This window comes from Lycium barbarum, chromosome 7 (assembly GCF_019175385.1).
Source record: "Lycium barbarum isolate Lr01 chromosome 7, ASM1917538v2, whole genome shotgun sequence".
NCBI classification, from domain to species: Eukaryota; Viridiplantae; Streptophyta; class Magnoliopsida; order Solanales; family Solanaceae; genus Lycium; species Lycium barbarum.
Window position 1 is genome coordinate 2,811,562 of NC_083343.1, and position 18,743 is coordinate 2,830,304.

The following is an 18,743-nucleotide window of genomic DNA, read 5'->3' on the forward strand; positions in this document are numbered from 1 at the left end:
CAAAATTTTGTAAACATGAAATTTTTCGTCGGCTGTCCCTTTTTGGGAGTTGGGACAACTGTTTGGTTATATCCTCTGTTTAATCCTGTTGATGGACTCTTTAGATAAACAACAACAACATACCCCGTATAATTCTACCAAGTGGCGTAAGGGGAGAGTAGAGCATACGCAGACCTTATCCTTATCTTGGGACGTAGAGAGGCTATTTCCGATAGACCCTCGGCTCAAGAAAAGGTGTTAAGAGAACAATAATAATAAACAATAATAACAACATATAATAAGATAAATGAAGTCTAAAGATCATTTTTAGCAAATTAAAAGTCTTATGAGAAAGTATCAGATAACGGTCTAAAATATTTGTAAGTTATTATAAATATTAGAAGACAGTCTAATGTTTTCTTTGAAAAGTAGAGCAATATATGAGTAAACATTAGACCCGATTATAACTTATTCGAAAAGTTATATTTGCGCGACAAAATCTAAATGATGACCTAAAAAATAAATTTACGTAAATCAACTTTGTAAACAACCCATTTGTTTCACTCTAAAAATTCGTTTGACAAAAGTAATGTGTAGTTGAGTGTTGGGTACTTGGGCGTGCCAAATTGTCTGGAGTAAAAAAGGTTAAATTTACCTACTGGTATTTCTATTTTTAGCATCAACATTGAGTATCAAGAGATTCCAAAGATGAAAATAAATACCATAATATTTAAGACTGAGGAAGTAGAATAAATTACTTAGAAAGCTGCAAGATTCCTAAGTTAAGAAAATGGTTGATGGAATCTAAACCTAGCTCAGAGCAAAATCTCAGGGATATAGTTCTTTATTAGATTATATTATTTTTACAAAACTCGATCAACTACCAATTGAATAGGTTAGAATTGGCACGTCCTATAATTTTTTTTGTTCATGCATCTGGTATTAAAATTTACTGGCTCGACTAATGTGACCATGTTGGAGTAGTAAAGGAGGAAACGGTCCTTACTAGGAGTTACTCCATTTTTAGGATTCAGATCTAAACCTTTGTTTAAAGGTAGAGGAATGATGCGATGGATTAATAAGATCAGATGTAAAGATCTAAATTCACTGGCTCGATTAATTTAAATTCACCATGCACGTAAGACTATGTAATAGGAGAATTAAGCAACTCCTAATTACTAGGGGTTTCTATGTTTTTAGGACTCGAACCCAAACCTTTGTTTAAAGTGGAGGGATGGTGATTGGTGCCATGGACTAAAAGAACCAAATGTAAAGAAAAGATTTGATCAAAGATTGTGTTGGAATGTCTAAGTACTCTCCATCCTCAATCAGAAGTTTGGGTTCGACTGTTGGGAATGGAACGGAATTGTTAGGGAGATTTTTACCCACTGAACTGGGCCTATTTCCGACTCAAATTAATCCGATCCCAAAGCGGATACCAAACATGAGGTGAGAAACCAAAAAACAAAAAAAAAAACGAAATAAAGCTTTGTCCTTTACTAACAGAAAATCCACTTGATCTTTCTGGCCAGTATAGCAACTTCAGTTCCATCAACCATTGCCAAGTTTTACCCTATTTAAGAAATAGAGCATTATATGCAGTTATAACCTTGATCCTTTTTTTTTTCTTCTAACAATCGGGAAATTCTCGAGGGTCAATGGCGCACTTAAATACCAGGCTTTTGTTTACGATAACATTCAAATTTGTGACGTACACTTAACTCACACAAGTTATACCTTGATCCATTGATTATCTATTACTAGTTTCAGTACATTAAAGACAATCAAGATATACCATTCATGCAATCACAGCTACCTTAGATTAGTCACACAAAAAATAAACAACTTAATACCTAATGAAGCTAGGGTACTAAAATGACATATGTACTCACTGTAAAAAATGAACAGAATTCAGCATAGTCGTACGAAAAGAATTGAAATGTCATCAAATGAAATATTGGTGCATCATTAGCAGTTGCATGCATGGGGTTTTATGTTTGCAGCTAATACTGGTAAATAACAAAGCCTTTATGCTTTCATTAATTTTGAGAATATAAACAGAAGATTAATTTCCAACACCATATAACCCTTTGGTCTGTATAAACCATAACGCCTTCAAATGGAGAGCCCAGATAAAAAATGTGGAATGGAGAAAAAGAGAAACATTGTGACCATAAACACAGGAAAAAAAAATGGGGGTATTTAATTGTCAAAAAAATTTGGACCATTTCTCGATTTGTGCGTGTCATCCTTGCACAGGGGCCATGCTAATCTTCTCTGTATCGTTCCAATTTTATCGGATGTCCCCAAAGGGACAAACGCAGTGGTTAAGGTTTCTCTATATAAACTGAAGAGAGTTTCAGGTTTTGGTCGATATGGGACTATCTAGTTAGGTGCCTCGTTGGAATAGAACCAGAAAGCCTCTTCTTTTCTTGTTTATAGTTGAGGCTTCTCTCAAAAGCCCATTATGGAATGGGCTGCCGTTAGATGACAAAACCTTAGCCCATAAAATCTCCAGTTGTAAGTTGTAGCTTTACCAAACCAATTCATTTTCAAGCACTATATTTCCTTTTTATTTTTTCCTTTTCAATTAGGTACAAAGGCTCATCTAGCTTATGACTTATAAATGCACGTGAATTTAATATTTTTTAATATATGTTACATATATATTAAGTTGCAAAGTCAGAATTTAAACTTTTATAAGTTTTGAATTTTAAAATGACGAGCTCACGTGATAATAACTGGGTTCTAAATCCAATATAAATCTAGAGAGATGGTGTGATGGAGTAATACAATCAAATGTAAAGAAAAGATATAAACTCAATGGCTCGACAAATCTGAATTCACCTCGTATGCCTAAGTAAGGGAAGAAGTGGCTCCTCACTAGGAATTTGTCCATTCTGAATTTTGTTTAAAGGTAGAGGTATGGTGAGATGGATTAATTAATGAATTAAAGGTAAAGAAAAGATCTATATGTCAGTTCAACAGAACACTGCAGAGCTAAAGCCTTATCGTTATCACCAAAGTTTGTGGTGTAAGGACTTGGATTCGAGCTCTAGAATGGAATAAGGAGCATTTACCCTCCAAAGTGGGAGATTTTCCAAAACAAATCCTAATTTCGGGCCACAAAGAAAATACTGAAAACCAGATGATGAAAAAAAAAGCCTTGTGCTTTACTAACAGAAAATCCACTTGAACTTTCTAGCCAGTAGCAACCTCAGTTCCATCAACAATTCAAATTTTGTCACTTGTAATTCCCAAGCTATCTTTCATATTTCTCTTTCGTTGAGCTAATAAGGGAATATTCTAAATTTTTTCAGCTGGTAAGTATTTTGATAATAACAATATGTGAAGTGAGAGCCTTCTTAGAAAAAAAAAATCAGTAGAACTGATTTCACCGCGTGAACGCGGGATGCATCGTGGAGTAATGATAAAATTATTTCCACATGACTTATAAGTCACGAGTTCAAGCCATGAAATCAAATATTAATACTTACGTCAAGATAAACCGCCTATATTATATGTGCGGCCCTTACTGGAACCTATGTGAAGTCGTGAACACGACATGATTCGTCCGTTGGGTGTCCCTTTTTAGTAATCTACTCTAAATTTGCATGCTAAATTTTACCCAAATGAAGAATGTGATTAAGAAAAAAAACTTTAGAGAAGCAGAAATAAAAATAAAAAACTTCAAAGGGAGAAGCAGAGATAAAAAAAAATGGCGGATTGGATTGTCAAACAAATTTGGACCATTTCTAATATAAATCTAGAGATGGTGCGATGGAGTAATACAATCAAATGTAAAGAAAAGATCTAAACTCAATGGCTCGACTAATCTGAATTCACCCCGTATGCCTAAGTAAGGGAAGAAGTGGCTCCTTACTAGGAATTTTTCCATTCTGAATTTTTGTTTAAAGGTGGAGGTATGGTGAGATGGATTAATTAATGAAAGTTCAACAGAACACTGTAGAGCTAAAGCCTTATCGTTATCACCAAAGTTTGTGGTGTAAGGACTTGGATTCGAGCTCTGGAATGGAATAAGGAGCATTTACCCTCCAAAGTGGGAGATTTTCCAGAACAAATCCTACTTTCGGGCCACAAAGAAAATACTGAAAATCGGATGAAAAAAAAAAAGCCTTGTGCTTTACTAACAGAAAATCCACTTGAACTTTCTAGCCAGTAGCAACCTCAGTTCCATCAACAATTCAAATTTTGTCACTTGTACTTCCCAAGCTATCTTTCATATTTCTCTTTCGTTGAGCTAATAAGGGAATATTCTAGATTGTTTCAGCTGGTAAGTATTTTGATAATAACAATATGTGAAGTGAGAGCCTTCTTAGAAAAAAAAAAAAAACAATAGAACTGATTTCACCGCGTGAACTCGGGATGCATCGTGGAGCAATGATAAAATTATTTCCGCGTGACTTATAAGTCACGAGTTCAAGCCATGAAATCAAATATTAATACTTATATCAGGATAAACCGCCTATATTATACGTGCGGCCCTTACTGGAACCTATGTAAAGTCGTGAACACGACATGATTCGTCCGCCGGGCGTCCCTTTTTAGTAATCTACTCTAAATTTGCATGCTAAATTTTACCTAAATGGAGAATGTGATTAAGAAAAAAAAAACTTCAGAGAAGCAGAAATAAAAATAAAAAAACTTTAAAGGGATAAGCAGCGATAAAAAAAAATGGCGGATTGGATTATCAAAAATATTTAGACCATTTCTTGATTTGTGCGTGTCATCCTTGCGCAAGGCCATGCTAATCTTTTCTGTATCGTTCCAATTTTACCAGATGTCCCCAAAGGGACAGACCAAGGTGTCAAGGTTTCACTATATGAAATGAAGAAAGTTTCAGTTTTTAGTCGATGTGGGACTATCTAGTTAGGGGAACTCATTGGAATAGAACTGGAAAGCCTCTTCTTTTCTTGTTTAGTTGAGACTTGTTTCAAAAGCCCATTACAAAATGGGCTACTGTTGGATGACATTAACTTAGTCCATAAAATCTGCCCAGTTCTTCCAATTTTGCATTCATTTTCTAGCATTATATTTCTTTTTCCTTTTCCCCTTTTAATTATACTTGTCTCAGGGAACGTGCGTTTATCCCAAAATACTTAGCACGATCTATGTGAAAAATATAAAATTTTAATTGTACAATATTTAAGAACTTTTTTTGAGCCATTAAATTAGAAATTAAAACATACAGAAAGTAATTAGCTAGCTATTTGAAGTTTGAAAATCTTACAAACGTTGAGTTGATTCGACTTTACTGAACCCATAGAATTAAATTATATATCCGCCTTCGCGTCTATTAATAGTTTCAGTGCTTAAAGACAATCAAGATATATCATTCATGGAAACACTGCTACATTAGATTAGTCTCTCTCTCTCTCTCTCTCTCACACACACACACACACACAAAAAAAAAAAAAAAAAAAAACCTAATATCTGATGAAGCTACGGTACTAAAGATACATGCATGTAACTGCAAAAATGAACAGAATCAGCATAATCGCACGAAAATAAATGAAATGGTGCATCATTAGCAGTTTGCATGCATGGAACTTCTGTGTGCAGCTAAGACTGAAAAATAACAAAGCCTTCATGCCTTCATTATTTTTTAGATTATACATAGAAGATCAATTTCCAACACCGTATAACACTTGAATTTGGTCTGTATAAACCACAAAAAAATTTGGACCATTTCTCGATTTGTGCGTGTCATCCTTGCGCAGGGGCCATGCTAATCTTCTCTGTATCGTTCCAATTTTATCGGATGTCCCCAAAGGGACAAACACATGTGTTAAGGTTTTGCCATATAAACGAAAGAGAGTTTCAGCTTTTAGTCGATGTGGGACTATCTAGTTAGGCGTTTCGTTGAAATAGAACCAGAAAGCTTCTTTTCTTGTTTAGTTGATGCTTCCTTTAAAAAAAAAAAAAAAAAACGCCCATTACGAAATGGGCTGCTTGTGGACTATACCAGCATGAAAAACTTGGGCTAGTAGGAAAACACACTTTGTAGCTTTACAAACCACTTTTAGTGGGCGTTTGGATTGACTTATTTGAAGTGCTTATTGACTTTTAAGCTCTATTTTATTTTTTTGTAATATTTGAAAAAGATAAAAAGTATTTTTAAATACTTACTTTTAGACCAAAAAAGTAGAAAAATAAGCCAAAATTCAAAAATTGGGTCTTCCCAACTTATGACTTTTAGCTTATAAGCAAGGGCGGAGCCAAGTGGTGGTCAGGGTGTTCACCCGAACCCCCTTCGGCAAAAAATTACCATATATACACAAGGTTAAAAGTATTTTTTTATGTATAAATAGTATATGTTGAACCCCCTTGGCTTCCTCGTTTGTTACTCTTTTATATTTTTGAACCCCCTTAGTAAAACTCCTGGCTCTGCCGCTGCTTATAAGCTACTTGCAAAAAGTCAATCCAAACACTCTGTTAATCTACAGAAATTACAATAATTTTGAAAATAGGTGATCTAAACCTCATAAAACTACCTCATAAGGTAAAGATTGTCCAACATCATTAAAGAAAGCAAATTAATGCACCCCACACCAATGTGGGACGCTAATAAGAGTCATCAATTTAATTTTTATTTTTAGAACTTGAACCCGAACTTTGGTTTAAAGGTAGAAGGATGATGAGATGAATTAGTAAAATCAAATAGAGTTAATTCCCTAAATGATCACCCAAGTTTAGGGAATTGACTTCAAATATCACTTTTATTTCTTTTAGAACAACAAAATCACTCAACTATCACTATTTTTCTCAAAATATACCAAAAACCTCAAAAGCCTCCTTCTCTCCTAGTTAGCATGCCATGTCATTGAAGTCAATTGTTTGAATAATATACCTATTAAACTCATCAAACTCATTTAATCAAATTCATATTTAATACTCAATCAAATATGACCCAATTAAAAAGCAATTGAATTAAACCATACTTTCTATTAAGCCGCTTTTTCAAATTAAGATTCTTTTATCTCAATTCAAATATATTACCTTCAAATTTATATTTGAATTTAAATAATTTTATCTTTCTATTTAATTTCAAATATTTTTAAATATCATATTTTTTCCAAAACCCTCTTAGCCATTTAATCTGATAGATATTTGTTAAAAAGATTGTTGAAATTACACACAAAATTTGGCAGTTTTTTCGTACATTTTCTATTGCATTGAAAAAATAATAATCTTTTACTATAATTACGGTAGCCTATACATTTAGAAAAAAAAGAACAAGAAACAAAGTAGTAACTACTATTTGGGTACACATAATTAAGTATATACATCTTCTATCGCATTGGAACAAAAAATCTTATACTAATAATTACTGTATGCTTGGAAACGAAAGAAGAAGAAACAAAGTAACTATCTAGTAAAGGAAAAAATTATATCTAATTAAAATTTAGGTTAAAAAGAAACGGGTCAGTGAATTTGGATTTAAAAAATGAGTGGATTTAATTTTTAAATTAAATAATATATGCGGCCAATCATAATAAGCCACGTGACTTTTTTAAATTGAAAAAATAAACTGGATCATATTTGATTAGGTATAAAATATGAGTTTGGTTAAATGGGTTTGATGAGTTAAATATGTCTATTATTAAAAAAATTAATGACGTGGCATGCCAACTAGGAAAAAAGAAGACTTTTGAGATGTTTAACATATTTTGAGGAAAATTGTGATAGATGAGTGATTTTGTTATCCTAAAAGAAATAAAATGATATTTGGAGGCAATTCCATAAATTTAGATGATCATCTCGGGAATTAAATGTAAAGAAAAGATGTATATGAGCGTTCAACAGAGAAACAGCCTTGTACTTCCCAAGCTATCTTTCATCTCTCTTTCCTTGAGCCAATAAGGGAATATCTTGGGAATTAACTATTGTTCATGTTCACATATTTCTGAAATTGTTTCAATTGGTAACTATTTTCATACTAACAATATATGTGAAATGAGAGCTCTTCGTAGAAAAAAAAACCCAGTAAAACTACTTTTATCGTGTGAACGCAGGATGCATCATAGAGCAATGATAAAATTATTTTCATTAACTATAGGTCACGAGTTCAAGCCATAAAATCAGGCACTAGTACTCATATCAGAGTAGACCGCCTACATTACACCTTTAGAGGTGAGGGCACGCGATGATAACATGCGCCGCCAAACAACCCTTTCGAGTAATCTACTTTAAATCTGGATGCCAAATTTTACCCAAATGGAGAATGCAAATAAAAAAAATACAACTTTAAAAGAAAGGGCAGACCAAAAAAGGCGGATTTAATTGTCAAAACATTCAGACCATTTTCTCAATTTATTTGTGCGTGTCATCCTTGCACAGGGACCATGCTAATCTTCTCTGTATCATTCCAATTTTATCAGATGTCCCCGAAGGGACAAACTCATGTGTTAAGGTTTTGCTATATAAACTGTAGAGAGTTTCAGCTTTTGGTCGATGTGGGACTATCTAGTTAGGGGCCTCGTTGAAATAGAACCAGAAAGCTTCTTTTCTTGTTTAGTTGAGGCTTCTTTTTTCTAAAAAAAAAAAAAAGCCCATTACGAAATGGGCTACTATTGGATGGCAATACCTTATCCCATAAAATCTGGGGAATTGACATGTAAGTAAAAGACTTAGAGCCCGTTGGGATTGACTTATAAGTTGCTTATAAGCTGTTTTCAACTTTTTTGAGTGTTTGACTGGCCAGCTTAAAGTCATTTTGTGCTTAAAATAAGCTCAAAAAAATAATTGGGCCCATTTGACTTAGCTTATCTAAAGCAGCTTATAAGCTGAAAATAGCTTATAAGCCAAAAAAAATAAGTTAGACTACCCCAACTTATTTTTTTAGCTTATAAGCTGCAAACAGCTTATAGGCATAAGTCCATCCAAACAGGCTCTTACATAAGATTGGCATACTTTTAACCCAAAAGTGTTTAGCAAAATTTAAGCCTAAAAAAATAGGCACAACGTGGCCAAAATGTTTCATCCGTATATTTTGCCTGAGCAAAATAGGGAGAATGCCTTTCTTATTTCACGTTATTGTATCCTTAAAATTAGGATTCAATTTTTTTTTTCTTATTTGGTTACTGGATATTCCTAAAACTAGGGATCTAGTTATTCATGTTTTTCCTTTTTCTTTGGAGTAAGTATTAGTTAAAATAGTCTAATTATTTTTTCCCTTTATTTCATGTTAGATATCCCTAAAATTAGGAAATCAAATATTTTGTTTTCCTTATTTCATGTTTTTGCAGCATCATTGAAATTTTTTCATATCAATAAAAGTTGTCTTTAACTTCATACCTTTCCTTTATACCTTAATTTGTGTAGAACTCATTATGTATATTATTCATTATACTAATGTACATACGTGTATACAAACCAATAGATACATATGGAATAATATGTATACATAAAATTAGTATACGCATGGGTCTATTGTATACATGGAATAATATGTATACTAATTTTATGTACACTGACATAATATGTATACAATTTTATGTATACATGGGTCTACTGTATACATGGAATAATATGTATACTAATTTTATGTACACTGAAATAATATGTATACAATTTTATGTATACACGGGTATACTGCTAAGAGATTGAGAAATATCCTATAAGAGGTAGGAGAGAGAATGAGAAGATAGGAGAGAGAAGCTATTTTAACTGAAGAAGTTTTTGGTCATGATGTGCTAATATTTTTGACCAAAAACGTGTATATGGGCTGTTTTCTGCCAGATTCTAATAACTTGGCTAATATATGCCAATTATGTGTGGAAGTTATCACGCAGTGCCAAATTCCCATAAACTCTGCCCAGTTGTAACTTTACCAAACCAACTCACCTAGTTCTTCCAAATTTGCATTCATTTTCAAGGATTATATTTTCTTTTTTCTTTTCCTGTTTCAATTATATAGAGGTCGATATAGCTTGTAACCTACAAGCTCACTGAATGTAATAATTTGTTTGTACCCTATATCTGTATCTAAGTCATTTTTTGTACTATAGTGGCATTTCTTTTTTCATATAATATATCCAAATTAAAGAATACGTGATGGTTGGAGTATTTGTATCAAGATTCACACAAAGTAAAAGTTGAAAGGAAAAGCTCAAGTCCACAATCAAGAGAAGAGAAACGTCAGTCAACCTTCAACGAGTTAGAAGCAAACAGATACTCTTTTCCTAATTCTTTATGATTCTCGATGATTTGCTAGTCAAAATAGTCATGAACATTCCCGAATCAAAATGTGAATTCAATTATTATTGTTCTCTTTTTCTTCCCCTCCTCCTTTCTTTTCTCAATCTTCATATAGAATACTCTTTATCCTATTTTACATGATACAGTTTTTTAATCTATTTTAAAAAAATGAAATTTTTATATATTTAAAAACTATTTAACTTTAGATTTTTTTTATTTTATCCTAATAATATAATTAATAATTATAAAATTAGGATAATATATTTATAATTATAAAATTATCTTATCATATTATATTTTATATTATCAACAACAACAACATACGAAGTAAAATCTCATAAGGTGAGGTATGAGAAGGATAGAGTGTAGGCAAACTTTATCCTTACCTTGTGATGACATAAAAATTATTTCCGAATGATATTTTGTATTATAACTTTTTTTTAAAATCATTCTAAATTTCGCGTCCACTCCAACGCACAAAAAGAGAAGACAAATTGAAGAAAAGAAAGAAAGAAAGTTAATACATTAGTTTTCATTTTCTTTTTCCTTCTAGTCAAATAGTAATGGAGCAAAAATACACCAACACCTCACCTTCTAGTCCTCGCTCTTTGCTAAACCCCTCAAAAGCATAAATCCTCGGAACAATGGCTTCTCAAAATCTCCAAATCCATCGTTTGCCTCAAAACAACTACATTGTTTCCCTTCATTGGCTTCCTCAACTCTTAGCTTTCCAAAATCACATAATCCTCTCATCTTTCAATCAAGAATCCTCAACTTCTTCACTACAAATTCTCAACCACACTTCAAATCAAGAACTCAAATTTCAATCATCACTAACAACCCCATCAAGAATCACTTCATTAAAAACCTCACTAAACCCCTTATATATTGATGCTTCCACGTTTTTGTTGGTCCTTTAAGTTTGCCATAAGTGAGCACTTTCGGTGTCCGTCAAATATTTACCAAACTCTGATTGTTAAATTTATCAGGAACTATGAAAAAGAAAAATTAACTAGAAACACTACAAAATTTTCGTCAAAACACCAGAAACCGCAACATAAATAACTACGCCATACACAAACAAACAGATCAAAAATAACATAAATTACACCTAAAAAAGTTACGCCAAGACTCTTATAATAGATAAAAATAAAAATAAATGTAAAACTACAAATTTTGTACTTCCAAATGTGAGGTCCCCATTAAATATTCTTTATTTTCATGGTTCCAATTAAATCTTGACCCGACGATCTATCGGAGCCAATTTTCACACTCTACCCTCTTCAGATCTCACTTACCATAAAAACTGCTTGAGTGATACTTAACGAACTATTTTCAACCTACTATAAAATTAAGGGACAATCTTGACATTTTCTCAAAAATGTAAAAGACAAAATGAGAAAATTACACCAAAAACCTCACCTTCTCCATAGAGTTATACAATCCGTTTTTCATATTTCTATTATCTCTTAAAGTTGCAAGTGACGAATTTGAATCAATTCTAAATTTTAATTTCAAAAACTCATACGATAATATGACCAATTTCATATTATTTGTAGAGGAATTGTTTATACCGTGACTAACAACGATTTAATTGTTATAGGGTTAATAATAATGTACAAATTTCAATTAATTCTGACTTCTTTTCTTCGCTCCGCCGTTTCATTCCGATGATGCTCTTAACTAGAAACAAAAAGTTCGAATCACTTTCCTTTAATAATACTCCGTTTTCCTAATTTCTATCGTACCTCATAAAATTACCAGACACTTGAAATAGATAAAATAAAAAACCTAAAACTACAAATTTCGTACTTTCAATTATGAGTTCCCGTTATATATTCTTTATTTTCACAGTTACAATATATGTGAAATGAGATCTCTTCGTTAGAAAAATCAGTAAAACTAATTTTACCGTGTGAACAGGGGATGCATCGTAGAGCAATGATAAAATTATTTTCATTAACTATAGGTCACGAGTTCAAGCCACGAAATCAGGCACTAATACTTACGTCACGATAGACTGCCTACATTACACCTTTGGAGGTGCAGGCACGTGATGGTCGTGCGCCGCCAGATAACCCTTTCTAGTAATCTGCTTTAAATCTGCATGCCAAATTTTACCCGAACGGAGAATGCAGATAAAAAAAATACAACTTCAAAGGAGAGGCCAGATCAAAAAACGCAGATTTAATTGTCAAAAAAATTTGAACCATTTCTCAAGTTGCGCGTATCATCCTTGCGCAGGAGCCATGCTAATCTTGTCTGTATCATTCCAATTTTATCAGATGTCCCCGAAGGGACAAGCACATGTGTTGAGGTTCCGCCATATAAACTGAACAGAATTTCAGCTTTTGGTCGATGTGGGACTATCTAGTTAGGTGCTTAGTTGGAATAGAACCGGAAAGCTTTTTCTTTTCTTGTTTAGTTGAGGCTTCTTAAAAGCCCAATTACGAGATGGGCTACTATTGGATGACAATACTACCTTAGCCCGTAAAATCTGTAGTTGTAACTTTACCAAACTAATTCACCAATTTACATTCATTTTCAAGCACTATATTTCCTTTTTTATTTTTTTATTTTCAATTAGGTATAGAGGCTCATCCAGCTTAAACCTATAAATTCACGTGAATTTAATAAATTATTTTTATATTTTTTTATACGTATTATTTTTGTGCACCGGATTGACTTTTTTTTTTAAGCACGTATTAAGATATTTATTGAGTACCATAACAAATAATAGCCCCACTTTTCGATCTTGTTTTAAAATAGCCATTGTCTTTTTAGATTTGAAACTCTCTATTCTATTTTACATGACACATTTTTAAATCTGTCTGAAAAGAAGCGATACCTTTATATATATTAAAAATAATTTAATTATAAACATTTTATTTTATTATTAGTGATATAATTTTATTTTATTATTAGTGATATAATTTTATAACCAAAAAAATATCAACAACATAGTCAGTATAGTTCCACAAGTGGAATTTGGGGAGGGGTGAGGTGTACAGAGATCTTACCACTACCTTGCGAGGGTAGAGAAGCTACTTTCGATAGACCGTCGCTCGAGAAAATTATTTTCAAAACAAGTTTAAGAAAAGTGAAAGAGTAAAAAGCTATAATGAAAATATTGAAGAAATAAAAGTACTGACACTAAAAACCACAAAAATATCATATTCAAATTTAATACTCCCTCCATTCCCTACTAAGTGATCTTTTAGGATTTTTATTTTGTTTCAAAATAAGTGACGTTTTAGGATTTCAAGAATATTTTGGACAGATTCTTTCAAATTTGCACTTGTTTAAATAATCAAGATTCATTAATTACATTTTCTTTTTCTAGGCATTTAATTATATAAGCACAATATTTTATGTCAAATGAAATGGTGTTCACATTATACGTAGTATCATGCTAGCATAACTCTTCTCCTATATATCAAAACAAGTAGTAGTCACTCCATGAAAATAAATTTTGAAGAGTCATTTTAAATTCTCATTCATAATCTAGATTTATTATTGAAATTTTTACACCTTGTAATTTTTGTTCTAAAGTTTCATCTATTAACTGTACATACTCAAAAAAATTCATTGAAGTCATTAAGCTTTGTTAGTTGAAGATTTAATGATACCCCTCATTAATTGTTCATCCAACTAAAGTTTTAATTACCAACTACTCAATACCCAATGTTAACTTAAAATATAATTAAGGGTAAGTTGGTAAAAATACTCCTAATTTTCTAGGAGTGAGCAATTTCTTAAAGGGTGTGCATGAGCTAAAAGAGTCACTTATTATGGAATGGAGGGAGTATCATAACTGTTTTTCTGGAAAAAAAAAAACTCCTTTCTAAATTCCATACCCAAACAAACACGACCAATATAATGTTCATTTTTTCCCTTCTATTCAAATAGTAGTAATGCAGCAAAAAACCTCACCTTCTCCATAGAGTTATATATATTGTAGTCCCAAACTCTCTACAGCTCTAATAAACCCATCAAAAGCATAAACCCTTGTTGAAAAAATAATTAAATATCTCAAAAAGAAATACTCAAAATTGTTGTCTAGGTTCATTCTATTAAAGTCTTGTTAATGGTATTTATTGTGGTTGAATACCTAGCCTTGATTAGTCATAATTTTAATAAAATTCCTACCGTTATCAGCATTGATTTTCAGCCATGAAGGATATTGAATTGTAATTGTCTTCTACAATTACTACTATTCTATAAGAGACGTTATTAACAATTGCAACTATCAGAATGTTCCTATGAATCTTACTTCTATATAATGTCAATTCTTTTCCTTTGAAGATACACAAAAATCAAGAGAAATTCTTCTTCTCAAATTATATTGTGCTGAGTTTTCTTTTTGAGATAAATCTTTGTTACATTCTGGCTCCTAGTTTTATACTAGAAGAGCTTGTTGAATCCTGGAGATACACTCATACTGGGTGAAATATCCTTAAGGACAGTGTCTTCGGACATGCCTCAAGCTTGCAAGATTTCCTTATAGTGTTCGTGATTAAGTATTTTCCGTAAGATTTTCAACAACCCTCACACAACAATGGCTTCTCAAAATCTCCAAATCCTCCATTTCCCACAAAACAACTACATTGATTCCCTACGTTGGCTTCCACAACTCTCGGCTTTCCAACATCACATAATCCTCCCATCATTAAATCAAGAATCCTCAACTTCTTCACTACAAATCCTAAACTACACTTCAAATCAAGAACTGACATTTCAATCATCATTAACAACCTCATCAAGAATCACTTCATTAAAAACTTCACAAAACCCCCCAATAAACCCTTTATATATTGTTGCTTCCACGTTTTTTGTTGGTCCTTTGAGTTTGCCATAGGTGAGCACTTTCGGTGTCTGTCAAATATTTACCAAATTCTGATTGTTAAATTTAACAGGAACCACGGAAAAGCAAACCTAACTAGAAACACTACAAAAATTTTGTCAAAATACCTGAAACCACAACATAAATAATTACACCGGACACAAATAATAGATCAAAAATAACATAAATTGCACCTAAAAAAGTTACGCCAGACTCTTATAATAGATAAAAAATAATGTAAAAACTGCAAATTTTGTACTTCCAAATGTGAGTTCCCCGTTAAATATTCTTTATTTTCACAGTTCGAATTAAATCTTGACTCGACGGTCTATCGAAGCCAATTTTCATACTCTACCCTCTCCAGACTCCACTTACCATAAAAACTGCTCAAGTGATACTTAACAAACTATTTTCAACCTACTATAAAAAAATAAAACAAGGGACAATTTTGTCATTACTGGAACCCTGAGTGAACACGAGATGATATCGTGCGCCGCCAGACAACCCTTTCTAGTAATTTCGTGCGCCAGGCGACCCTTTCTAGTATTCTACTCTAAATCTGCATGCCAAATTTTACCCAAATGGAGAATGCAGATAAAAAAATACAACTTCAAAGGAGAGGCCAGATCAAAAAACACGTTTAATTGTCAAAAAAATTTGGACCATTTCTCGATTTGTGTGTGTCATCCTACTATAAAAAAAATAAAAAAATAACACAAGGGACAATTTTCTCATTACTGGAACCCTAAGTGAACACGAGATGATATCGTGCGCCGCCAGACAACCCTTTCTAGTAATTTCGTGCGCCAGGCGACCCTTTCTAGTAGTCTACTTAAAATCTGCATGCCAAATTTTACCCAAATGAAGAATGCAATAAAAAAATACAACTTCAAAGGAGAGGCCAGATCAAAAAACATGAATTTTAGACCATTTCTTGATTTGTGCATGTCATGTCATCCTTACACAGGAGCCGTACTAATCTTCTCTGTATCATTCCAATTTTATCAGATGTCCCCGAAGGGACAAACACAGGTGTTAAGGTTTTGCAATATAAACGGAAGAGAGTTTCAGCTTTTAGTCGATGTGGGACTATCTGGTTAGGGGTCTGGTTGAAATAGAACCAGAAAGCTTCTTTTCTTGTTTAGTTGAGGCTTCTTTTAAAAAGCCCATTATTGGGTGACAATACCTTAGCCCATAAAACATGCCCAGTTGTAACTTTACCAAACCAACTCACCTAGTTCTTCCAATTTTGCATTCATTTTCAAGAACTATATTTTCTTTTTTCTTTTCCCGTTTAGCTTACCTGAATGTAATAATTTATTTTGTACCCTATATATGTATCAAGTCATTTTCTGTTCGTTAGGGCCATTTCCTTTTTCGTATGATATATCCAAATTAAAGAATACGTGATGGTTGGAGTATTTGTATCAAGATTTACACTAAGTAAAAGTTGAAAGGAAAAGCTCCAAGTTCACAATCAAGAGAACAGAAACGTCAATCAACCTTCAAGGAGTTAGAAGCAAACACATATTCTTTTCCTAATTCTTTAGGATTCTCGATGATTTGCTAGTCAAAAAAATCATGAACCTTCCCTAATCAAAATGTGAATTCAATTATTATTGTTCTCTTTTTCTTCCCTTCCTCCTTTCTTTTCTCGGTCTTTAATATAGAATACTCTTTATCCTATTTTACATGATAAATTTTTTTAATCTATTTTTAAAAATGAAACTTTATACATTTAAAAAGGGATAAGGCACTATCACCCCCTGAACTATACTCGAAGTTACTACGACACACCTTACCTTTCCCTGGGTCCTATTACCCCTCTAAACTTATTTAAAACGGAATAATTACCCCCCTAAATGCTGACGTGGCAAGGTGAGTGTGTTTCACTCTCTCATAAACATAAAAAAAAAGGAAAAACTTAATTTTTTTCTTAAAAATATGTATTTTCTTAAAATATGAAAATAAATCTAGTTTTCCAAATTTAGTTTTAAAAAACGGGTTTTTCACATTTTAAAAAAATAATTAATTTTTTCAAAATATTATAAAAATTCAGTTTTTTCACATTTTGACAAGAATAACACTTTTTCCGGATTTTATTTGAAAAATAAAATTGTCCTAAGAAAATGAAATCATGAAAATCAAGAATTTTTTAAGACATTTTAAAAAAATAATCAAGTTTTCCATATTTTTAACAAATCCATATTTTAAAAACATTCATGTTTTCAGTTTTATTTTTTAAAAATAAATAAATGGGTTTTAAAAGAAATCAAACTTTCAATTTTTTTAAAAAAAAGGGTTTTAAAAATCATTTTTTAAATCCATATTTTCAGTTTTTTTTAAAGGGTTTTAAAAAAAAACAAATTTTCATTTTAAAAAAAAAAGGGTTTTAAAAATAATTTTTTAAAATAAAAATCAGTTTTTTAAAAAAAATTGACACGTAAGCTGAAAAAATTAAAAAAAGAAAAGAAAAAGAAAACAAATAAATACACATGTGGTAAGGAGAGTGTATGTATCTCTTCCATATGAGAGTGAGCATCAGTGTTTGTAGGGGTAATTATTCGGTTTTAAATAAGTTTAGGAGGGTAATAGGACCCAGGGAAAGGTAAGGTGTGTCGTAGCAATTTCGGGTATAGTTCAAAAGGGTAATAATGCCTTATCCCATTTAAAAACTATTTAACTTTAGATTTTTTTATTTTATCCAAATAATATAATTTATGGTTATAAAATTAGGATAATATAATTTATAAAATTATCATATCATATTAAATTTTATATTATCAACAACAACAACATACGAAGTACAATCTCATTAGGTGAGGTATGAGAAGGATAGAGTGTAGGCATACCTTATCCTAACCTTGTGATGGCAGAAAGATTATTTCCGAATGATATTTTGTATCATAAGTTTAAGAAAAATCATTCTAAATTTCGTGTCCACTCCAACGTATAAAAAGAGAAGACAAATTGAAGAAGAAAAAAAAAGTTAATACATTAGTTTTCATTTTCTTTTTTCCTTCTAGTCAAATAGTAATGCAGCAAAAACACACCAACACTTCACCTTCTAGTCCTCACTTTTTGCTAAACCCCTCAAAAGCATAAATCCTCGGAACAATGGCTTCTCAAAATCTCCAAGTCCATCGTTTGCCTCAAAACAACCACGTTGTTTTCCCTTCGTTGCTTTCCAACATCGTATAATTCTCTCATCTTTCAATCAAGAATCCTCATCTTCTTCACTATAAATTCTCAACCACACTTTAAATCAAGAACTCAAATTTCAATCATCACTCACAACACCATCAAGAATCACTTCATTTAAAAACTCACTAAACCCCTTATGTATTGCTGCTTCCACGTTTTATATATTGCTGCTTCCATGTTTTTTGTTGGTCCTTTAAGTTTGTCATAAGTGAGCACTTTCGGTGTCCGTCAAATATTTATCAAACTTTAATTGTTAAATTTAATAGGAACCATGGAAAAGCAAAATTAACTAGAAACACTACAATTTTTTTTGTCAAAATACAAGAAATCGCAACATAAATAACTACACGAGACACAAACAAACAGATCAAAAATAACACAAATTGCACTTCAAAAAGTTACACCAGAGACTCGAAATAGATAAAAAATAACATAAAACTACAAAATTTGTACTTCCAAATATGAGTTCCCGTTAAATATTCTTTATTTTCACAGT

The 18,743-nt window shown here is 32.0% G+C and overlaps 4 non-coding genes and 2 pseudogenes across 4 annotated transcripts; all 6 read right to left on the bottom strand.

Moving 5' to 3' along the window:
* Positions 1-2,192: 2,192 nt before the first annotated feature.
* Positions 2,193-2,295, bottom strand: LOC132604682 (U6 spliceosomal RNA). Its single transcript, XR_009568796.1, has one exon. It is a non-coding gene; the product is annotated as a U6 spliceosomal RNA (small nuclear RNA).
* Positions 2,296-4,694: 2,399 nt separating this feature from the next.
* LOC132604690 (U6 spliceosomal RNA) lies at positions 4,695-4,796 on the bottom strand. Its single transcript, XR_009568803.1, has one exon. It is a non-coding gene; the product is annotated as a U6 spliceosomal RNA (small nuclear RNA).
* Positions 4,797-5,674: 878 nt separating this feature from the next.
* Positions 5,675-5,777, bottom strand: LOC132604679 (U6 spliceosomal RNA). The gene has a single exon (XR_009568793.1). It is a non-coding gene; the product is annotated as a U6 spliceosomal RNA (small nuclear RNA).
* Positions 5,778-8,288: 2,511 nt separating this feature from the next.
* On the bottom strand, positions 8,289-8,397 carry LOC132604694 (U6 spliceosomal RNA; annotated as a pseudogene).
* Positions 8,398-12,398: 4,001 nt separating this feature from the next.
* On the bottom strand, positions 12,399-12,501 carry LOC132604685 (U6 spliceosomal RNA). The gene has a single exon (XR_009568799.1). It is a non-coding gene; the product is annotated as a U6 spliceosomal RNA (small nuclear RNA).
* Positions 12,502-15,952: 3,451 nt separating this feature from the next.
* Positions 15,953-16,067, bottom strand: LOC132604702 (U6 spliceosomal RNA; annotated as a pseudogene).
* Positions 16,068-18,743: the final 2,676 nt, after the last annotated feature.